This window comes from Schistocerca americana, chromosome 7 (genome assembly GCF_021461395.2).
Source record: "Schistocerca americana isolate TAMUIC-IGC-003095 chromosome 7, iqSchAmer2.1, whole genome shotgun sequence".
Taxonomy (NCBI): Eukaryota; Metazoa; Arthropoda; class Insecta; order Orthoptera; family Acrididae; genus Schistocerca; species Schistocerca americana.
In genome coordinates, this window is record NC_060125.1 from 620,949,593 (window position 1) to 620,974,549 (window position 24,957).

Sequence of the window (24,957 nt, forward strand, 5' to 3'; positions counted from 1 at the left end):
GAACCAAATGGAACTTTGTCTTACGAATTTTGTGAAATATAGTTGCGCAGCTGACAACTGCCCGAAGAAAATGTTCGAGATGTAAGATTGTCAGTGTCTTCAAAAACGTTCAGGAAACAACCCTTGTAATTCTTTTACGGTCATAAAGGAGTCCTCAAATCTTGCGTTTTCTTTAACGCCAGTGAGCTTAGAGAACTGGATGTGTTTGTTAGAATCTGCCCCTTCCACAACGTGATTTTCTTTTTAAATGTATCAACAATAATAACTTTTTCCTCACCTTGCAGTGTCTTACTATGGGCAGTGTACAGTCAAGTCCACTTAAAATAAGAGGTCTGCAATCCATTACTGCTGTTCTAATTTTCGTTCCAGCTACCCTTTTTTCCTTCATACATTCATGAACAGCGAGTTTTAAATCGAGAAATCATTCCAGAATATCCATTGACTTAACCAAAGTTAAATATATGTTTCCGTACTCGTCGGTCAACCAATAGTGAAACAATGGGTGCGCCTTCAGCAAATTTACTATTCGTACCACCAATTTTATCACGTACTCCATGTCTGCAAACGTAGCATAAAGTCCTTCTTGATGTGCAGAACAATGAACTCCGTCTGACGATCGTTGTCATTTTTGGCTCTTTCTTCGTCAACTAAATCTTATAATATTTTTGCTCTTTCATCGTTAACTAAATCTTTTAATTCTTCTTGCATGGTGTAATGTCGGTCCATAGCAATTTTGCAGTATCCGTCGATTATGCAACTGTATACCGTATAATAGATACTGAGAATTCTTATACTTTTACGCTGTCATTCACATTTACTTTAAAGGCTTGTGACGACAGATCACTAGACTGCCTCTTTTACTGCAAACAACCACTGGACCTGTGAATTTCTTTCATACCACAAGCAGGCAGCGCTGACACCACGGCCTGACGAACTGGAGAAAGTCGTGCAGACCGAAAAACGCCGCACCGAAATTCTAAATGAAACGTCGCGCTCTTCCGAGCATTTTTGAGAAGTACCGAGCGAAACGGAGACGGGCCGCTCCTCGGCTCGCACGTCCTGCTCCCGTGCAGTTTGGTACACCCTGGCCGGCCCTGGTATAGAGGACGGCGAGCTGGAGAAAGATGAAGAATAGGAAGGAAAAAATATTGGGGCTGGAAAGCATGGTGAAGGAAATAATCCGTGCCTTTTTCCTAGGAGCCAGTACTGTTTGAACACTTTTCTTCATAAGTCCTAGCCCAGCAAGAATAACCACTGCGCCACGTTGTTCGGTAAGGACAGGTGATAGCTAAGAATTTTCATCACTGAATGACGTCAACGGCAAACTATGCCGTCCCAGGAGAGGTAAAACTCGAAAAAATTGGATATTTATGGTAAGTTCCTATGGGATCAAACTGCTGATGTCACCGGTCCCTACGGTTACACAATACTTAACCTAACTTACACTAAATTACGCTAAGGGCGACACACACAACCATGCCCGAGGTAGGACTCGAACCTCCAACGGGGAGGTAGCGCGAACCGTGGGAAGACACCTTTGACGGCGCGACGACCCCACGCGGCGCCAAATTCGAGTTCGCTGGAAATGGAATCTACTGCTGCACCGGCCGAGATCAGAAGGCGACGAAATAGGCTTCCCAAGGGAATTCGGTAATCCTTCGGGCCTTGTAAGAAGCGAAACGTTACAAGCAGCTTGAACGTGCCATTTCTTTGACCTCCTCCAGAAATCAAAATGGTATACTACAGGTATGGTGCTTGTGTTCACCATATTATAATGTTCGTTAACAGAAACGGATTAAATGCGAAAAATCTATTTAATATTGTCTTTTCATTTCCAGTCACTGATTGCAAAACGTTAACAGGTAATTAATTTAGGAAATAAAAGCCAATATTAATTTTCCTGAACCACTATGCTTCATTCGTTACCCTGTTAATTTACGAGAATTCGAAATATGACGGAGCTGTGAATAAACTATCTAAAAGCAATGGCTTGCGGTAACCTTGCTATTGATCACGAACAGCCTATTTTAATAGAAGGAACAGAAGGGATACCTTCCAAAGAGAGAGTTGAGGAACTCGCGGTGTTTAGTCAGTGGCTATCATAACAAAATTAATCGCAGCCTTCTCTCGGCAGGCACGGCTGGAGATGAGACTGTTCCCTTCAACGATATGAAAGTAAAAGTGAATGTCTTCAAAATACTTAACTAATCAACTGTGGCGTGCGGCTTTATCGTAGGATCGTTTGGAAGACTTTTTATACGGCAAAGAGGAGGATGAAAGTAGCGTTTAACATTCCGTCGACAACGAGGTCATTAGAGACGGAGCACAACTTCGTTTTAGGGAAGGATGGTGAAGGAAATCGGCCGTGCCCTTTCAAAGGAATCGTCCCGGCACTTATCTGAAGCGATTTAGGGAAATCACAGAAAACCTAAATCAGGATGGCCGGACGTTCTCCCGAATCCGAGGCCAGTGTGCTAGCCACTGCGCTCTCGGTGTACCGTAAAGAGCAATGTTAACTGGAGGAAGGGTTTCTGAATTTAGACATGAAAATCATCAAACGCGACGTATACAATGGATCTCTCCTATCCTGGTTAATTGTCTTTCATATATGCTTTGCAAAAATAATAATATGCGATGCTATGAGAACTGATTTACGAAATTACGAACAAATAATACAGCTTTTCCGATAACAACTGACATCACCTATTTACAAGTATCTGCAACCACGAAGAAAATTAACGTTCAAATTTTGTGATAAGAGGCAATACTTCAGATGGAATAACACAAGCAACAGTACTACTATTATGGAAGTGCAACATTACCACTTGGAATGCCTAAGAAAGAAAAGTAGTTAATTATCATTATGTCTAATATAAAAAAACAGGCATCAGCAGTGCTCACTGTTTCGTCACATCCATTCAAAACGGAGAAACTTGTAAATATCGCTAAGGGCTGTGCTAAAGCAGTTCTTTATCGAGTAGATCCTGACAGTTACTACAGAGAAATAACTGAAGAATGCGCCAAGATATTTCACTGCAAAGATATTTTGTGATCCTTCCCCTGCTATTATTTACGAGAATATTTACGCCAGTGTCTTTCTGAAATTCTATAAGCATATGGTAATAAACAACTCTAGAAATGCACAACATCGCCTTCAGGAAATGCTGGAAAAATTAAACGGTATTCTGAGGTTCCCCTCACAATATAACTAGAGATAAGTATCTCTGGAGAAATAGGGAAACTACGCGTCCCGCATCTCGTGTGAGAGGTTTTTATGGTATTGGTGCCCCTTTAACTTTTCAGGTCACGACACATATGACACGAGAAAGCTGTCTGCAGGCGCTAGCTCGGCCAATATCAGTCGTGCGCATCAACACGACTTCCCTGCACAGCTATAGTCTTGTTAGTCTTGCAATATTCTCTTGCAGGCACTTTACATACAAGAAAACAAGTTTTATTTTTTAAGGCACTCGCGCAGTGACACAAAAGCATATACAATGTGCCGCATGTAAGACAGGCCACCCAAAATATACCAAGAACGAGTGTGGTTTTCGTTAAGTTGTAGCGGACATTGTTGTAAATTTTCTAACGCAGGCAAGTAAATCTGAATATTTAGAACTGCCGAATTCTGACACCGACTTTTTTTTTAATGTAACTGTGGCATTGGAAAGGGATCTCCAAGAGAACACCATCAAACCTTAAAAGATAGCACCGCAGACTACTGTCCCACACACAGGAGGAGAGATCCTGCAAATCTCTGTACTACCGTACCAAATGTAAGAAAACATGAGGCTCACGCACGGCTCATACGGTTGGCGGTGCACTTGAAAGCCATCAGTCGTGCTCTGCGCTTATATGGACCAAACAACCTACTCGTGAAGACGCACGCAATGACGACAACAGAAAAAGTGGGTGTGTTTTTCATTTATTGCGGATGTAGCCAAACTGTTAGAGATGCGTTGCCATTCTATGCTGACACAGCATCCTGACTGCGGGAAGCGCTCAAGATATATCAGGAAACTGAAATAATGATGAATAAAACTGACAACGAAAACCAATTGCAACTGATGAGAGAAATGCAACCTATATTTTAACACAGTCCAGAGGTCAATACGAGAGTCCAGAGGTCAATACGAGGTAGATTGAATGTGCCGCTTCCCACGCCCGGGTTCCCGGGTTCGATTCCCGGCGGGGTCAGGGATTTTCTCTGCCTCGTGATGGCTGGGTGTTGTGTGATGTCCTTAGGTTAGTTAGGTTTAAGTAGTTCTAAGTTCTAGGGGGCTGATGACCATAGATGTTAAGTCCCATAGTGCTCAGAGCCATTTGAACCATTTTTTGAATGTGCGAGTGGCATCGGCCGAAGTACATCTAGAGTTTCACGGACAGGTAGTTCGGCAGAAACAAAACGATCTGCACGGTCACCAAGCTCAACAGCTCTGGACTTTTATGCGCGGAGAAAATTATAGCACGAGGTCTTTAAGGAAATCCCAATGATTCCCAAAAACTTGAAATGTCGTGTAAACACAGGGCTGTGCTGCGATATGTCCAAATTAAATTCAACCTCCCGTATTCAGCTATCCACAATGGGTTTATAGCAAGTATCAGTGCTCAACGTCAACGTTTTCAACAGTTTCTATGACAGTCATAATAACAGACGGACCGTATCTCAGTTACGGGTCTGCTTATATTTGGTACAGTAGGGCTGGCGTTTATGTGACTTATTCTGGTGAGGGCGGAACCTTCTCACTGACTAATAAAGTTCTACATCTATTACGTTGTGGAAGTCTTCTTCGTAGGCTCTTTCCAATATCTCACAGAAAATACGTCGGTGTCATAATTCGACATGTTGAAACGTTAAACGTTTAAATTTACATACGTACGTCACATAGTCCGCTACAACTTGGCGAAAACTACACTCCGATATATTTGTTCATTCAGGATATAATTGGGGTGGCCTGTCTTAGTTTACACCCCCCCCCCCTCCAGTGGAAAAGTCAGAAAGCAATGTGCCACAATAAAAAGAGTAAAATGAGAATTGGTAACCAAGAACATTAGACAGCCAAGATCGCGTGTTGTAATATTTTTTACTTTATTTCCTCAATGATCCGTTTCGACAGAATCTAGCTACACTCCTGGAAATTGAAATAAGAACACCGTGAATTCATTGTTCCAGGAAGGGGAAACTTTATTGACACATTCCTGGGGTCAGATACATCACATGATCACACTGACAGAACCACAGGCACATAGACACAGGCAACAGAGCATGCACAATGTCGGCACTAGTACAGTGTATATCCACCTTTCGCAGCAATGCAGGCTGCTATTCTCCCATGGAGACGATCGTAGAGATGCTGGATGTAGTCCTGTGGAACGGCTTGCCATGCCATTTCTACCTGGGGCCTCAGTTGGACCATCGTTCGTGCTGGACGTGCAGACCGCGTGAGACGACGCTTCATCCAGTCCCAAACATGCTCAATGGGGGACAGATCCGGAGATCTTGCTCGCCAGGGTAGTTGACTTACACCTTCTAGAGCACGTTGGGTGGCACGGGATACATGCGGACGTGCATTGTCCTGTTGGAACAGCAAGTTCCCTTGCCGGTCTAGGAATGGTAGAACGATGGGTTCGATGACGGTTTGGATGTACCGTGCACTATTCAGTGTCCCCTCGACGATCACCAGTGGTGTACGGCCAGTGTAGGAGATCGCTCCCCACACCATGATGCCGGGTGTTGGCCCTGTGTGCCTCGGTCGTATGCAGTCCTGATTGTGGCGCTCACCTGCACGGCGCCAAACACGCATACGACCATCATTGGCACCAAGGCAGAAGCGACTCTCATCGCTGAAGACGACACGTCTCCATTCGTCCCTCCATTCACGCCTGTCGCGACACCACTGGAGGCGGGCTGCACGATGTTGGGGCGTGAGCGGAAGACGGCCTAACGGTGTGCGGGACCGTAGCCCAGCTTCATGGAGACGGTTGCGAATGGTCCTCGCCGATACCCCAGGAGCAACAGTGTCCCTAATTTGCTGGGAAGTGGCGGTGCGGTCCCCTACGGCACTGCGTAGGATCCTACGGTCTTGGCGTGCATCCGTGCGTCGCTGCGGTCCGGTCCCAGGTCGACGGGCACGTGCACCTTCCGCCGACCACTGGCGACAACATCAATGTACTGTGGAGACCTCACGCCTCACGTGTTGAGCAATTCGGCGGTACGTCCACCCGGCCACCCGCATGCCCACTATACGCCTTCGCTCAAAGTCCGTCAACTGCACATACGGTTCACGTCCACGCTGTCGCGGCATGCTACCAGTGTTAAAGACTGCGATGGAGCTCCGTATGCCACGGCAAACTGGCTGACACTGACGGCGGCGGTGCACAAACGCTGCGCAGCTAGCGCCATTCGACGGCCAACACCGCGGTTCCTGGTGTGTCCGCTGTGCCGTGCGTGTGATCATTGCTTGTACAGCCCTCTCGCAGTTTCCGGAGCAAGTATGGTGGGTCTGACACACCGGTGTCAATGTGTTCTTTTTTCCATTTCCAGGAGTGTATCATCTTCGGACCTCCTGGAAATAATATTACTGTGCATGAATCGCACAACCATAAGAAGAGCACACTCATTAAGTTTGTATGATTGTTGCACAGCAATATTATGTCCAGGAGATTCGACGATGATAGCTAGATTCTGTCGAAACCAGTCACTGAGGAAGCAAAATAAAAAATATTACAACATGCGATCTTGGCAGTTACCAAATACCAGGGCGCTGCCAGCAACATGGGCAACTTGTATAAAATCAGAATTGCATTGCCTTTCAGTATTCCAGTGAGACACTAAGTGGTCGAGGTGGCGCACTGGATGCCCTTTCGAAAGGACTGGGTTGCAAGCAGCATGTAGCCATCCAGTGTTAGGTTTCCCGCGGTTCCTGCAGGCGGCCTGGACAGTTCCTTTGAAAAAGACGCGGTCAGTTACCTTCCCTGTCGTCCTCCCGTCCGTGTGATGCATACACTGTCCCTCCAAAGATTTCCGAGACTGGATTCATTCCTGCCGTACAGGCGACGTCAGCGCGTTATCAACGGAGACGGTTTGAGCCAACGACCGATGTGCAGACTACAAGTCAAGTGTAGGCAGGCGTAGCGTGTCACCGTTGTTGTGTCTCAAATGGAGAACGTCTCTAAATCAAATGATCGAGAAATTCGCAGTAACATTCTGAAGAAGAGATAATTGCGTGCACAGCTTGTACCGCACATCTTGATTCCCAAACAAAAACAACGGCGCGTGGACGCCAGCCGCGACTTGACTGAAACATAAAACGCAGATAATTCTTTTCTGGCAAAAATAATCACGGGTGACGAAACTTTATGTTATCCATACGAACCTACCACAGACAGTTTCAAATGGTTGTATGAACATTCTGTGCACTGTACTCAAGTGGGCGGGAGGGAGGGGGAAGGGCGGGGGGGGGGGGGGGGGGGACCTACAAACGGGGAGCAATATTCGACTTCTGTAAGTTGGTCCAAGTCGATGCCGGCTGCGATGGCTGTCGAGTGATGATACACTAGCGTCGTCTTTTGACTGAAGATTACGAGACTAAGTATATTGAAAGAAAAAAGTTGTACAAATAATTTACAGAACTTAATTCAAAAACTCTATCAACGCATTCTTTAACATCATCGTTAATTATTAGTTATGAAGTTATACAATGAGTTGATTGAGTTTTTGAGTTTAGGGTAGTTGAAGACAACAGCTGGATGGACTTAAGAAATAAACAAATGATTGCAGATAGTCTGGGGTGCTTTTGCTAAACAAAATTAGGTTTTCAAAATGAAGCTTCAGTGTCTGAAAAAGGAAAATTTAGAATCAGCAGGTATTGCTAGTTGTGACTCAGAGTGGTGAGATATGGACAGCTAATGGAAAACAATTCAAAAACGAAAGGTTACCCAGCAGGCAACAAAGATGCGAAACCGGGAACCACTGGGAGCGACAGGGAAACAAACAAATGAATAAGCGAACTTACTGGAGATGTGTTTAAGCCAGATGGAGGTAGGCAGCAGGATATATGGGCAGGCGAGTGAACGCAAAATGGATATAGCTGTGTTAATCACAACTCATTACGCAGCTATGGTCAGGTTACTTATCCACCATAGTGTTCATTACAGATGGTATAAAGCAAACTCAAGCATTACATTAAGAAGCGACAGCGAAATGAGAAACTCTGGTAGGGAGAAAGAAGCAGAAATAATGGCTCGGTGGAACTGTGATCCCGGTATTCACAGTTACCAGGCAGGGTAGCGAACGGCTAGGGAATGAGCCATGGGACAGAGAGGACGCACTGGGGACGCGGCGAGGTGGTCACTGTCTCTCTCTGAGCACAACTCGTTGTGCTGCTGCCTCCTTACGTGCATCCCAGTACAGCAATGCAGGAGCAGGCATCCAGCCTTCAGCTAATTGATTTGCCAGTCCCGAATCCGTCTAAACAGGGTTGCTATCGGAGGCTACTAGGCTGACTTCTTCCTGGAGGCAGGTGTTTTCCAGCAACTGTTAGAAATAAGTTCGTGAGAAGTTCTGGCGGGCAGCGGCACTCTCCAGAGGTGTTCTGTCAGTGTGAACAGGAATGGACTGGTGGAAGAGGTTGCGTCCTACTTCGAAGCCTGTTCGGCTGAAAGGTCAGTATTACACCAATTTTGGGGTTGTCAGTAGCTCACGGGATCGAACACTTGGCCGACTGCCCTCTACCGTATAGGAAGGGGTTGATGTAAACTTTAAAAGTGCTTAAGATCTATGAAATCAATAGTTAACAACAACCACTGATGCCTCATAGCCGAAAACGCTCGTAACAGGACCCAAGTTCTTCCATCAGTCTTTTTATGCTCACACTGTCAGCGCTCCTCTAGAGAGTGCTGCTGGCCGCCAGAACTTTTCTGGAGCAAGAGCTTATTTGTAACAGGTGCTGGAGAACGGCTGCGTCCATGGAAAAGTCAGCCTAGTAGGGTCCGACAGCAACCCAGTTTACAGGCATTACGGACTGGCAAATCCATTAGCTCCAGGCTGGACCAAGGCTCCTTCCACTGGAAGAAAGGCCCCACACTGCTGTAGAGGTGTGCACGTAAGAAGGAGGCACCGAGAGAGACAAACAATACCTTGCGGCGCCCCCCCCCCCCCCTCAGCGTGTGTCCTCTATGCCCCACACTTCATACTCTAGCCATTCGCCACCATGCCTGGTAACTGCGAACGCTGGGGTCAGAGTTTCGTCAAACCTTTGTTTCTGCTTCTAAATCTCCCCACTAGAGATTATGTTCTTTCGCTGTTGTCGTTGCTTCTTAACGTAATACGTGTCGTGTTTGTTTTCCCATAATTAACACTAACGTGTAAGTGACCTGACGGTACCTAAACTAGTATGAAAATTCACGCTAATGTTCTACGTGCCCCCTGAGGTGCGTACCGAGCGAAATGGCGTAGTGGTAAGCACACTGGACCTGCATTCCGGAGGACGTCGGTTCAAATCCACGTCCGGCCATCCGGATTTAGGTTTTTCGTAATTTTTCCTAAATCGTTCCAGGAAAATACCAGTGTGGCGCCTTTGAAAGGGCAGGGCCGACGCCCTTCCCCATCGATGAAACTTTCCGAGTCTGTGCGCCGTCTCTAATAACCTCCATGTCCGCGGAACGTTAAAGCCTGATCTTCCTTCCTTCCGAAGTGCGTGCTACAGGCAGACGCGGCAGAATAACGCTACTGCCTGGAGGGCCACGTGGTGCACTGCTGCTTGCCGCATCCTCGTGTGCAGCCAGAAGGACGACCCCACAACGTGGCAGCGAATGGTACGGTCGTGCGCGTGGCAGCGATATTACGATGACGGTGTGCTGAAGCTGACCAGATCTTTGTAGAGCACACTTTGGGAATAGGGACGCAGAGGGGGTTGGCCAGTGGCGAGCCGCTGCGCCGCGGCAGCGGGAAGTGCGACCTCCTCTGAAGAGAAGAGCAGCGCACAGTGGAGGCGGCGGTGGCTCGAGGAGGCGGCGGCGGCAGGCGCGTTGGCAGGGGTCGCGGCGTGGCCTACGCGCCCACACAATCCCCTGCTCCAGCACACACGACGCCAAACCACACGACACCGACGGTACGCCGATGCTGCTGCTGCTGCTGTTGCTTGCTACGTCCAGTTGTAAGGTGGCTATAATTTCGCACCTTACAAGCACTCATCTACACACTTTGCCGTGATTTACAACCGGAATTAGGTATCATTTGATAGGTTGTGCATCGTATATACGAATATTTAAAGAAGTCTGACTTTGTCACGTACACATTGTAAATAGTTATTAACGTTTATTGCATGAAAGGTGACCGAGTGTCTTTATTATCAAAACGGCGTAATAAATGACTGACTATACTAGTGGAAGTTGGAACGCCAGTGGAAATGAAACGGTAGGCGTAACTCAAGCTCTGGGTGGAAAAGCCCGCACAGGTGTGTTGGTCCTGCTTGACACAGGAAGTAGCCAAGACGGACGGTCGGGGCACGTGAGCGCTGAAGCACAATCCAGCGACGGCCGGCCGCTATTTCGGAAACTCTAAAAATTTTGTTCGCGTTTCTTGTCTGTAGAACACAGAGAGGAGATGACAGTAATAGATTATACTAGTCAAAGGACCGTCTTTTGCCGTCATACTGTTTGAATGAGGACACACACACACACATATATATATATCTTCAACATTACGCGGCCCTGTCGGCAACTTTATAAATATTAATTTTAATAATAATGACCAGCCTCAGTTGCACCGTTTACCTAGTAATTTACACAGGTTTCAGTCGGGATAACCCAACCTTCTTCATAATAATAGTAACTACCGTTTGTCCATAGTGGACATGGTCAAGCTAAAACTACAAATCCATAAATTATCGTCAGACTGCAAAACTTATCTGGAACTGCCTCGGCCCCACTTCGCGACCGCGATGCGGCAGCCGCGAGTGCTGTACTGGAACTGACCGTAGTTTTAGCTTGACGATGTCCACTATGGACAAACGATAGTTACTGTTATTATGAAGAAGGTTGGGTTATCCCGACTGAAACCTAGGTAAATTTCTAGGCAAACGGTGTAACTGAGGCTGTTAATTATTAAAATTACTTTTTTTATATATTTTGTGGCTGGAGTTCCTCCGTCGTCGCAGACGTGTACGAGAACCATCACTCCGACGCACCGGACGCAGTACATATGGTGATATTGCTAATTGGTTCGGCTTATTAGGGCTATAAAGGTAAACAGCTGTGATCACGTAAATTTTATTTCCACTGAGGTTGCACACCACCGCAGATCATCTTTGAAAGTAGTGTCTTCTAGTGTTCGGTACGTAGATGATGTCAGTCATCTCGCATTATTTATATTGGATCGCATAGCCATAAAAAGGGGCAGATTTGGGCAATTGATCAATCATATTAGTTACAAAATCCATTTGTATCTCTTAATGTCCATTGGACATTGATATATAAACATTTCTAATATATAAAGGGGTAAATGATGACTAACTGACAACCTCAGCTGCCGACAGGTGTTGTTGATATACCTCGATGTGGACAGCTGAAAATGTGTGCCCCGACCGGGACTCGAACCCGGGATCTCCTGCTTACATGGCAGACGCTCTATCCATCTGAGCCACCGAGGACACAGATGAATAGCGCGACTGTAGGGACTTATCCCTTGCACGCTTCCCGTGAGACTCACATTCCCAACTGTCCACAATTCTACATATGTATTGTACCTTGTAGACATTCTTTCGAGAACATGTTACTGTCTTCGTATATATAGTTAAAGGCTACCCAGCCATTGACCTTCGTCTGTGTGAATGCGCACAGGTTGCCCAAACTCTTACGGGAATCGCCAAAGCGTGCGCGAGTAATGAGTGGGTGGGCAAATGTCTATAAGGTACAATACATATGTAGAATTGTGGACAGTTGGGAATGTGGATCTCACGGGAAGCGTGCAAGGGATAAGTCCCTGCAGTCGCGCTATTCATCTGTGTCCTCGGTGGCTCAGATGGATAGAGCGTCTGCCATGTAAGCAGGAGATCCCGGGTTCGAGTCCCGGTCGGGGCACACATTTTCAGCTGTCCCCTTTCGGCACTCCCATTGCTGTGCACAATGTAGGAGTAAGCTCTCTTCTGAAAAAACAAATAAATATGATTTTCGCCCACATCGCAGTTACCCACAGCTGTTTAGTGACAGCAGCCATACGAACTACTATGCTACTTCGCGGCAAGAAATTTATGAAGAGACACAAATTCGCCAAAACTTCATCCATATCGTTCACAATAATCCCAGGAAGAACATATCTGTCCTGCGATACCTGCTGTGTGTTACAGTGTGCCTAGCTGCCAACTTAAGCGGAGCGCCTCTAGAACAAACTTCACTGTCTGGCATCACGTCTTACAGGTTTCCAAACGGCTGCGTCCAGTTCAGAGTTATGCAGTGCCGAGAAACGCGGCTCTAAACTCTCGTGGCGTTCTCTTTAGTAGAGGCCTCATCCCTGAGCAGTCGCATAGTACGAGGAATCAAGAGTGTCACAACGGAAATCAAATCTCGGCAACAAGACGTCAACAAATACTGCGTACGTCGTTTTGCTGTTGCTCTCTGCCAGTGGGAACAAACCCTATTAAGGAAGCCACAAGGTTTCTGAGAGCGATGATTTATTACTCGACCGAAACGCCCTAATGATGAAGTGCCCTAACGGATTACTCACTGTCAGCAAACTGGTACTTCCCTTAATTAATGCAATTTATAAAAGGTTACAAACAGTATTTAAAGCCATCATCAAATCCGTATTTTAGTACAGCAAGGGAAGGAGTGATTTCCTGGGTACAGTCTCAACTTTTTCTTGCCAACTTATCTTTTTTCTTTCTTTCTTCGTCTTATCCCAAACAGAGAGAGCCGCGCTTCAGGCGTTATGGTCTTTATGCATTTTTAGAGAGGTGGAAATTGAAATCGCAGTGGCTTTACTACCTCTTACGGCTTCTACATTCCAGATTTCCAATCTAGTTCTTATCGAAGAAGGAAAATCATGATTTAACATACCGCCGACGACGAGATCATCGAAGACAGAGCACAGGCTCTGATTGGGAAAGGAAATCAGCCGTACAGTTTCAAAGGACTCGTCCCGGCATTCACCTTCAGCGACCTGGCGGTAACTGCGCCACCTCGCTCAGCAGTTCTTATCCAAGCAAACGTTGTGATTCTTGAAGTTTCACGGCGTAATGAGTATTCCACGAGGTTTCGAGATTGCAGCCGCATGACGTCCACATCCTGGCACGACACTGCTGACACCTCCAGCCTGAAGATGGCACTCTGGTTGTCAGCCGAAGCATCGTGCCAAGATGTCGACGCCATCCGTCATCTGAAACCTCGTAGCATAAAAATAAATGTTTCTCAAGCGCATCTCATTCAGCTGATCGACAGTGCAATTGCAATCACACGACGGGTTTGACTAGGCTATAATGTCCAAGCGAAACAGTAAATCACCGCCACGAAGAAGAACATACCGAGCCACATAGCGACCCTACAGAGAGACATGGCTGTGGAAATATCAAGTGTATATAGTCAAACGTGCACGCTAATGTCTAGAATGGGATATCTTGGTCAATACGGGATAACTATTTATATGTATATTCATTTTAAATTTGTTTTTGAATGGGATCTGCCTTGAGTAAACACACTTTTTTTCTTCTTTTACTCAGACATGTTTCGTTTCAGACAGCCGTAGTGGGTTTTTAAATTATTTCTTATTAACCACAGATGAAGCTGTACCTTCAGCTAAACGTGTCTGGCTAGAAGAAGAAAAAATTTCTGTGTTTGCTCAAGATGTATCCCATGGAAAAACAAATTTATTTGTCAGCATACAAGAACATGAACAGGCCAAATCGAAAAAGCCTAGAAGGCAGACTTGGTCATGACCGTGCCACTGCTAATGTACAGGGTGGAAAGCACAAGTTCCCGCAATATACTAATTAAAATTTGACGTGTTACCTCGATCTTATTCTGCACCATCATCTTCAAAGCAGCCCCTTTGGGAGCGAACGAACTGATGTCAACGTTTCTGACACTTTTTGCAAATGCATACTGGAGGTCTTTTTTTCTTGAGTACTTAGTATCTTCTGTGAATCCGGTAGAATGTCATACATTGTCTCAAATCTTCGTCCTTTAACATGATTATTTGCACTGGCACAGAGGAAGAAGCCACTTTCTCTAAACGAAAAAATTCCTGAATAATGTTGCCCGCATGCGGTCGTGCACTGTCATGGCAGAGCAGTCAGTCGTTCGTAAGCCACTTATGTGGCTTATTCACCGTCTGACTAAGAACGATGAACCATTTCTGTGGACAATGACGATAAAGAAGGACTACAGGTTACTCCTGGCTTTACGATCTTTTTCTAGTCGAGGAGTATAATGAGGAGGACTACAGGTATTCCACTGCGACAGTTTCTGCTTAATTTCAGGGTCTAAGTCATAAACCTAACATTAATCGCCAGTGAAAACCTTAGAAAGAAAATTTGGAGCGTCTTGAGGCAGTTCTTCAAGTTCTCTGCATACTTCTACGCCATGCTGCCTCTGACGGTCTTGGAGCTTCGAGGAACAAACTTCGCCGTAATCCTCCTCATCTGCTGTTAATATGGCAGAATACGTCCACATGTACCGTAACTTATTCCCGAAGTGTTTCAGAGGTCTCGGATGTTCTTACAGAATCAGATCCCTCACTTTCTCGACAATACTGATACCAGTTGACGGCCGACAGGAACGGTCGTCATCATACGTTGATCTCGCTCGTTTTCGGAACGCTTACACGAATCGTAAGTGTATGTCTGACCTAAAGCGTTGCTTCAAAAACTTGTTTCAACATTTGGTGCATTTCTACAACGATTTTCTCAAGTTTAAAACAAAACTTTACACAGACAAGCCGCTCTTTCAGGTTAGTCGTGACGAAACCGCAAACTCAGGGAAACACGACGATGGAAATATGCCCACCAGTGAGCAACAACTTTCTCCAAAGCACTGAGCTCGCAGCCACTTGCCGTAGTGGTTCGAAAAGGACGTAAGGAGGGTACAGCGGTATTTTAGCGCATTCGTAAACCATTTATCGCGAAAATGCAGATTTTAGGAACTTGTGGATACCACATCGTATTTGCTGTTTTCCCTTGGCTCCTATAAACAATTGCAAAATGGTGTACGTATAAAACGTTCTTTGCTGTCGTTACGTTTCGAAGCATCGAAAACCAGGGTTATGCGCTTAAGCGCGCGTACGCCCTTCCACCGCATGTTTGAAAAACAGAGCCGAACTAAAAGCCGAGGCAGAGCCGCTAGTCTCGAGGAAAGATAGTTTAAATAAACACGCGTTGATCGTGGCGCGGCGAGCAGCGAAATAACTAACCACTGACCCCTCCCCTCCGGCGTTGGAACGACAGCCGCCTCGCCTTGTCTGGCAACCTGCCTCACACGGCTGTCCTGATTTACGGAACGTCGCCTCCGCTTTATAAATCAGTTATTTATCTTCCAGTGCACTTAGCTTCGACTTTGGTCGCTCTGACATTTCGTGTTCTAAAATACCTGCACAGGACGCGCGTAGATCTACTGTAGCCGAGACGCCGATCCCGACAGCGTTTGCTGCACCTGGCATTCTGAATATGTCACTGGTTAGTACGGGTAGAATAGACGCGTAAGAAAATCAATAATTCTTGGGCGAAACGTTTGCAAGTGGCCATTTTTCTACCGTACCGAGCAGCGAACTACCTAACTATTGATTTAATTCATTTCTTACTTTCACTTTTTTCTTTTGCTCTGCCGTCACTGAATCATCAATCATCTGCCTGTTGTCATATGACTTCCAAAGTACATACATGACGTGAAAGAAGAAAGAGTGGAACGTGGGTACCAGATGCTGCCAGTCTGTTTCGCACCAACAATCTCACACGCTCGCTCTATTAAGTAATACGGGAATAGAGCTACAGTTACCTACTACCATTGTACTTAGTACTGGCTCTGTAAGTTAATTTCGCAAATAATCACCAACAATGATCGTACATCCGGAGAACGTGTGACCATATCGTTTTACTCCTTTGACATATACGACTGGCAGTGACAAATTCTTAATTATGATATCGAAAAAAAAGTTACGTAGTTATTTTGTTTCTTTGTTTGCGGGAGTCGTGCTACACGATGAAATCAGTACCGTAGCACGCTGCCAGAGGGGGTCAAACGAAAATGGCGTGACCCGTTTCTACTTTTACCAACGGCGCACCTAAATTGCACCACCTGTCTTACCAACACTTTATCACCGTTGTTGAACTTCACTGATAATCTCGCCCAGACAGGTTATTAATTTTTATGCGTTTATTACATTATCTCGTGTAACATAATTAGGCTACTGCCACATCGGACCATGCAACTAAGAACAATCACTAGTCAAGAAACGTAATTAATGCGCTTAGTTTAGCTTAGCTTAGTATCAACACACAGGAAGTCCTACGGAACGCAAATATCAACTACCACTTCGGCTCGAAATTTTAGTCTGGTGCAAGTGCCAGCCGAGAAGTGGTGTTAGCAGTGAATAAGATTTTTCTCGTGTTTCAGGACAAGGTAAAGTCTGTGCCGCAAGCCCCTGGCCGGACAATTGTCCTCACTGCCGGTAGACTGCAGGCCTCCAATCCGGTCCCCCACCCTGGCCTCTCCCCACCCCGGGAGATGCTCCCGAGCAATTATTTTGACAACGGGATGAGTGGACCTAGGGCCGTCCTGGAGGGACTGGAGCGACGAAAAATCCCCGCCTCTACCCGGGATAGAATGCGAGACACGCAGGCACTTACGTACAAAAATGACGTGGAGAGCGCCGAAAATAAGTTTAATTCGTAACATTATTCCATAAACGTGCTGCGATTCAGTACCCACGATGTTTCGTTGTATAACAGCTGAGCAGACACAATGAATACTTGTCGTATTTCAGTAAAGTTCGCATGTGCGTGTTGTTCAAGAGACGCAGTCGATCGCATCGCAGTCTCGTGGCTACACTCCAGATGTCGAGCCAGTCATCCAGTCTACTCTGTACACACAAGGAGATACACCAACACACACACTAAGCTTTTGTATTTTTATCTAGGATATACTGTCTCGGAATTAAATCAAAAACAGTTCTCATCTCTGCCGCTTCTGACCAATGTTCGCGAAAAGTTTCCCTTCGTTGTAACGCAAATGCCAGAAATCCCGTAGCAAATATGAGTCACAGCACTTCTGTGAAACTGTGTTTGCCGCGCGGTTTGAGGCGCCATGTCACGGATTGCGCGGCCCCTCCCACCGGAGTTTCGAGTCCTCCCTCGGGCATGGGTGTATGTGCTGTTGTTCTTCGCATAAGATATTTTAAGTAGTTTTAAGTCTAGGGACCGATGACCTCAGCAGTTTTGTCCCTTAGGAATACACACACATTTTTTGAAGTCGTGTTTTGTAATTTAAATTGTAGTGTTTGCAGTTTTGAATTCCCTCTGGGATATTTTTTTATACATACACGACTTGAAATCGTAAGAACTGATCCACAACTAGGTCCGCCTCTCGGCTGGCATTTATAGGCCCACTAGTGTAAATTTTCGAGCCGAACTGACCGCTGGCACGCAGTGACGGCATTGGATTTGTAGTTTACTGTCAGTTAACTATATCCCAGAAGTTTCAGCTTTGAAGAGTACGGTCTTACGGCTACTGAGAGGGTCTGATCATGAGAGTAGCCGCAAAAAGTTGCGTAAAATATAATAAATGAAACTAAAATCACTAACCGATGTAGACGGCATTATTCGTAAATACCATAATCATCGCAGCCGTGTACCACTAAATTATGTCCTTTAGCAATAAGTCTCGAATGTCGTCTTCGGCAATATTCTGCTCGCCGCAGTTTTCCTTCAGTGTACTCTGTACAAATAATCTGACGTGTGGTCTGGAGCGCACACGGCGACCGGTCGACATCGCGTGTCTTCAGCGCCTAACAGTGGAGCTTAGTTTTTTACTCTTCAATAAAACCACACGGTAAACCCCTACCTGGGCGGGCGGACGCCGTTCTCTTACCACGGGACCACCCCGCTCGGCCTAAATCGTGAAGGGCGACGGATCGGTATCGATGAGGGTGGCCGGCAGTGAATGGCGACCTGCGAACAGCTACTCACGGTAGCGGACAGGATTTGTGCGCTTGTCCCGAGTGCTCAGCTTGTGTGGGCTTGCCGGCGGGGGTGGCCGAGCGGTTCTAGGCGCTACAGTCTGCAACCGCACGACTGCTACGGTCGCAGGTTCGAATCCTGCCTCGGGCATGGATGTGTGAGATGTCCTTAGGTTAGTTAGGTTTAACTAGTTCTAAGTTCTAGGGGACTGATGACCTCAGCAGTTAAGTCCCATAGTGCTCAGAGCCATTTGAAACATTTGTGTGGGCTTCATCTACGCTAAGCTAAAAGTGTCGGCCTTCCTCTAGTTTGTACTGCCCACTTTTCTCTCCCGTAGGGACGAAAATGGTACTATCGACTCTACTGGAAATGGGTACTACTGAAGTGGGTCAGAATTCTAGGATTTGCTGCAAAATAGATAGCCGGCCGCTGTGGCCGAGCGGTTCTAGGCGCTTCTATCCGGAACCGCGCTGCTGCTACGCTCGCAGGTTCGAATCCTGCCTGGGGCATGGCTGTGTGTAATGTCTTTAGGTTAGTTAGGTTTAAGTAGTTCTAAGTCTAGAGGACTGATGACCTCAGATGTTAAGTCCCATAGTACTTAGAGCCATTTGAACCCATTTTTTGCAAAATAGAGGAAAGTAGAGTTTTCAAACTCTTCGTTAAACCTAAGAATCCTTTTTAATAATCAGAATTCTAAGCTGAGATTTTTTTTTCTTTTTTTTTTGGCAGTGTTTCTTAATGATTTTTACCTATCAGGGCAGTATTTGTACTCACAAACATATTTATCTTCTGGATGTCACGGTACACTTCTGACTTTTGCAGTTACCTCCTTCTTGCCACAAAGCAGTTGTTCTGTTTATTTTTAGCAAAAAGATGTTATACATAAAAAATACAAGCTACAATCACAATAATTTATTTAATGAAAATTCAAGTGCGACACAGTATTTATTGTAGCTTTACAAACAAAATTACGTTCTTCGGTTTTCACATTCCCCCTGTGTAACGTCTGCTTCATCGGAGCATTTGTTTGCGTCCATTCTATGCGACCTATATGCGAGCTGGTTGCACTAACCTCTGTATGTTTAGCAATCTCAAGTGGGGGTTGCTGGCCAAGATCGTTTACCGTTAAAGGGGTTCTATTCTGGATACTAAACACACCTTTTTAATACCGAATAACCTCACACACTTACTACATAACATATTTCCTGTACCGATGGAGAATGTTTCGTAAATGAAATCTCTACATTGTGTTAAGAAGAATTTTGCCTACTTAGTACTATTATAAACTACATAAGGAGTTTCCAGTAGGAAAGCTTTTAATACCTCAACAAAATCAAAAAACAATCACTGCGTTACTTGGGTCACAGAACACGTTTTACTCGCCATCTCTATGCTGCTAGTGTACTTACTCGGTAGAAAATCTAATTACTTTCCTGTTCGCTTTGTAATGTTTTCTAAATCACAGCCACATGGCTTAAAGCTTTACCCCTGTTCTGGGCACCCGACAACTCCAGGAGTAGCCTTTCTCTTCCGATAAATTAAGAGCCTGGCAGCTCCATTTCTCGAGTATCAGGAAAAGTAACGACTCGAGCAACATCTTTCTTGGAAAGAAGGCGAAGTAGGGAACGCTGCCGACAGCTAGTGGACTGGTGAATCACGATTTCCTCGGCGCTTCCCGGGGAAGTTCATAGCTGGACGCAGCTCTCGGGTTGGAATGTGAAAGCCAGTGTCGCCGTGAACGGAAAGGAGAGGCGCCACCCTAACTGGCCGTTTTCGTGGCATTTCGAACGAAACCGGAGCCCCATTAGTTGGCGATCGGCTGCCATTAGATGGGCGCAGGGGCGGGCGGCCGCGTAAATCCACGGAGCGGCGATCCATCAGGGGGGCATCGGCAGGCCGGTCCAGGTGTTTCCCGCGCCCGGCGACTGCGGAGGGAGGGCCGGGGAAAACCCGATCCGCCGCCGGACGCCGACATGTTTATGCGGTTCGCTTTCGGTAATTGGCCCGCGTACACGGGCCGCTGCGGTAATTAATGTGGCGGCGGCGTCGGCGGCGGCGATCCCAGCTCCCAGCACTGGCCGGCCCGGGGTCGGGGGGCGCAGCGGAGGCGGCAGCACAGCTTGCCCTGCCCTTACTTCAGGCTTACCGAACAAAATACTAGTCACCCCTTTAAAAGGCGCTAACCGGCTGCATTACGCTAACAACGTGATCTCTCTGAACACAACTGCTTCTTGTCGAGTACAAGGTGTCCCAAAACGTTTAAAATCGACGTTATACGGATGACAGAACCTCCTAACTGAAGTACAGGGTATATCAAAAATAATAATCCGTTTTGACTTGACTATATTTCTGAAACTAATAAACGTATACAATGAATTTTGTTTTTCGATGAATGGGAAACTCAAAAAGTTTCTTTTCTTGATAACTTTTCATAGGTGTTCAATATGCCCCCTTGAGATGTACGGCATATGTCAATGAGGTATTCAGATTGTTACCACACTACATGTACATCCATACTCCGCAAGCCACCTGACGGTGTGTGGCGGAGGCTACATTGAGTACCTCTATCGGTTCTCCCTTCTATTCCAGTCTCGTACTGTTCGTGGAAAGGATTGTCGGTATGCCTCTGTGTGGGCTCTAATCTCTCTGATTTTATCCTCATGGTCTCTTCGCGAGATATACGTAGGACGGAGCAATATACTGCTTGACTCCTCGGTGAAGGTATGTTCTCGAAACTTCAACAAAAGCCCGTACCGAGCTACTGAGCGTCTCTCCTGCAGAGACTTCCACTGGAGTTTATCTATCATCTCCGTAACGCTTTCGCGATTACTAAATGATCCTGTAACGAAACGCGCTGCTCTCCGTTGGATTTTCTCTATCTCTTCTATCAACCCTATCTGGTACGGATCCCACACTGCTGAGCAGTATTCAAGCAGTGGGCGAATAAGCGTACTGTAACCTACTTCCTTTGTTTTCGGATTGCATTTCCTTAGGATTCTTCCAATGAATATCAGTCTGGCACCTGCTTTACCGACGATCAACTTTATATGATCATTCCATTTTAAATCACTCCTAACGCCTACTCCCAGATAATTTATGGAATTAACTGCTTCCAGTTGCTGACCTGCTATATTGTAGCTAAATGAGAAGGGATCTTTCTTTCTATGTATTCGCAGCACATTACACTTGTCTACATTGAGATTCAATTGCCATTCCCTGCATCATGCGTCAATTCGCTGCAGACCCTCCTGCATTTCAGTACAATTTTCCATTGTTACAACATATCGATACACCACAGCATCACCTGCAAAAAGCCTCAGTGAACTTCCGATGTCATCCACAAGGTCATTTTGTATATTGTGAATAGCAACGGTCCTACGGCACTCCCCTGCGGAACACCTGAAATCACTCTTACTTCGGAAGACTTCCCTCCATTGAGAATGACATGCTGCGTTCTGTTATCTAGGAACTCCTCAATCCAATCACACAATTGGTCTGATAGTCCGTATGCTCTTACTTTGTTCATTAAACGACTGTGGGGAACTGTATCGAACGCCTTGCGGAAGTCAAGAAACACGGCATCTACCTGGGAACCCCTGTCTATGGCCCTCTGAGTCTCGTGGACGAATAGCGCGAGCTGGGTTTCACACGCCCGTCTTTTTCGAAACCCATGCTGATTCCTACAGAGTAGATTTCTAATCTCCAGAAAAGTCATTATACTCGAACATAATACGTGCTCCAAAAATTCTACAACTGATAGACGTTAGAGATATAGGTCTATAGTTCTGCACATCTGTTCGACGTCCCTTATTGAAAACGGGGATGACCTGTGCCCTTTTCCAATCCTTTGGAACGCTACGCTCTTCTAGAGATCTACGGTACACCGCTGCAAGAAGGGGGCAAGTTCCTTCACGTACTCTGTGTAAAATCGAACTGGTATCCCATCAGGTCCAGCGGCCTTTCCTCTTTTGAGCGATTTTAATTGTTTCTCTATCCCTCTGTCGTCTATTTCGATATCTACCATTTTGTCATCTGTGTGACAATCTAGAGTAGGAACTACAGTGCAGTCTTCCTCTGTGAAACAGCTTTGGAAAAAGACATGTAGTATTTCGGCCTTTGTCTGTCAACCTCTGTTTCAGTACCATTTTGGTCACAGAGTGTCTGGACATTTTGTTTTGATCCACCTACCGCTTTGAAATAAGACCAAAATTTCTTAGGATTTTCTGCCTAGTCAGTACATAGAACTTTACTTTCGAATTCATCGAACGCCTCTCGCATAGCCTTCCTCACACTACATTTCGCTTCGCGTAATTTTTGTTTGTCTGCAAAGCTTTGGCTATGTTTATGTCTGCTGTGAAGTTCCCTTTGCTTCCTCAGTAGTTTTCTAATGCGGTTGTTGTACCACGGTGGCTCTTTTCCATCTCTTACGATCTTGCTTGGCACATACCCATCTAACACATATTGTACGATGGTTTTGAACTTTGTCCACTGATCCTCAACACTATCTGTACTTGAGACAAAACTTTTGTGTTGAGCCGTCAGGTACTCTGAAATCTGCTTTTTGTCACTTTTGCTAAACAGAAAAATCTTCCTACCTTTTTTAATATTTCTATTTACGGCTAAAATCATCGATGCAGTAACCGCTTTATGATCGCTGCTTCCCTGTTTCAAATAGTTCGGGTCTGTTTGTCACCAGAAGGTTGGCTCAAATGGCTCTGAGCACTATGGGACTCAACTGCTGTGGTCATTAGTCCCCTAGAACTTAGAACTACTTAAACCTAACTAACCTAAGGACATCACACACATCCATGCCCGAGGCAGGATTCGAACCTGCGACCGTAGCAGTCGCACGGTTCCTGACTGCGCGCCTAGAACCGCGAGACCACCGCGGCCGGCTCACCAGAAGGTCTAATATGTTATCGCCAGCGAGCATGACGAGGCTACAGCTTCCAAAGCTGCTGTTACGCGATGCCCCAGTTCATTTACTGTTGTTGGTAACGGAGGCACATAAACAGAGTCTCTTATAAACCGCCGCGTGGGATTAGGCGAGCGGTCTAAGGCGCTGCAGTCATGGACTGTGCGGCTGGTCCCGGCGGAGGCTCGAGTCCTCCCTCGGGCATGGGTGTGGGTGTTTGTCCTTAGGATAATTTAGGTTAAATATTGTGTAAGCTTAGGAACTGATGACCTTAGCAGTTAAGTCCCATAAAATTACACGTACATTTGAACATTTTCTTATAAACCCCCCACAAGAAATTTTCACACATAGTCAGGTGCGGTGACCTTGGATGCCACTAAGGTAAGGCTGAATCATTTGCTCCAGTGCGACCGATCGTCGTTCAGTAACCCTTTGATTTAAAAATTCCTGCACCACCAAATGCCAGTGTGGTGGTGCCCCATCCTGTTGGTAAATGAAGTCGTTCGAATCAATCTCCAACTGCGGGTAAAGAAAGTTCTGAAGCATATCGGGATATGTTCTACCTGTAACAGTGTTCTCGGCAAAGAAAAATGGACCGTACACCTTTTCTCGTGATACTGCACGAAACACACTGAATTTCGGAGAGCCCCTCTTATTTTGTACAATATGTGGCCGTTCCGTATCCCATATTCTCACATTACGAGGGTCCACCTTTCCATTTAAATGGAATTTTGTCTCGTCACTAAACACTAAGTGTGGAAGAAAACTGTAATCCTCCATCTTGCCTAAAACGAAATTACAGAGCTCCACACGTTCTTGTTTGTCAGCTTAACGAAAAGCTTGTAGTAGCTGAATTTTGAACGGAAGGAGGCATGTTGAGCTGTCGAGGTGCACAGCGAACGGGTTTGTGCGGACTCCTTGTGAAACTGTGGGGGATGCGTTCGACGTCTGTGTCAGACGCTCGGGACCGGCCCGGCGGCGATATGCCTTCACATCAACAACCTGTTTCTCTTTATTTTTCACGTCATCGTCTAATTCTCTGCGCTGTAGGAGGATCCACACCATACCTAGTACGGAAGTCAAGCTCAACAGTTATTACTGACCCGCACTGCACAAAACGTACAACACATAACGCTTTCTGTTGTCCCGACACTATTTTTACTAGAACTGAAGTAGGCGCGCACGGCTGCTACCTAGCGGGAACCATGGAAGACTCGAGAGTCCGCTCTTTCCAACAGGACGTTGTTCACGCACAAATCTCAAATAACATAATGTTTTAAATCGGATGATTCTTTTCCATGCACCCTGTACTTTGGACAGAAGAACTAATGGGCGGAAATGCAATATTTTTTATGAAAATAAAGCACACCTTACAGCAACGAGTTAACCACATAGTAGCTATCGAAAGCGACGACAGTGCCAATACATGCATTACAACGCAATCCACTGACAGAATTGTACACTAGTTCAAATTCACTCAGCTCCTATCGATGGCACACGCTGTTTACGGTAGAACTGAAACTGCTACCTTTGCCGGTACTTTCTACTCTGTATTACACTGATGAGCCACAACGTAAGTCCTTGCTACCTTTCTGGAGGTGTTCAGCGGCACAGGTCACGCAGTTCCAGTTAATTGAGAGCCGGTGGTTTGTGGGCGAATGTTGTGACCGAGAAAAGAACGTTAAGTCACTGTCACGGTCCTCAAAGCACTGTGGCACTATTCTGGCCTTGTGACACAGGCAGTTATCCTGCTGGAAGATGCCACCGCCGTTAGGAAACACATCAAGCACGACGGGACGCAGAGCCCAGGTAAACGTGCGCACAGCATAATACTGCCTTCACCGGCCTGCGTCCGTGACGCAGTACTTGTTTCTAGCA

At 46.0% G+C, this 24,957-nt stretch overlaps 1 protein-coding gene and 2 non-coding genes across 3 annotated transcripts in view; 1 reads left to right on the top strand and 2 right to left on the bottom strand.

Annotated features, from left to right (window-relative positions):
• Positions 1–24,957, bottom strand: part of LOC124622011 (neurobeachin) — a 1,442,121-nt gene that overhangs the window by 73,978 nt on the left and 1,343,186 nt on the right. The window lies entirely within an intron of this gene.
• Trnat-ugu lies at positions 11,578–11,651 on the bottom strand. The gene has a single exon. It is a non-coding gene; the product is annotated as a tRNA-Thr (tRNA).
• Trnat-ugu lies at positions 12,008–12,081 on the top strand. Its single transcript has one exon. It is a non-coding gene; the product is annotated as a tRNA-Thr (tRNA).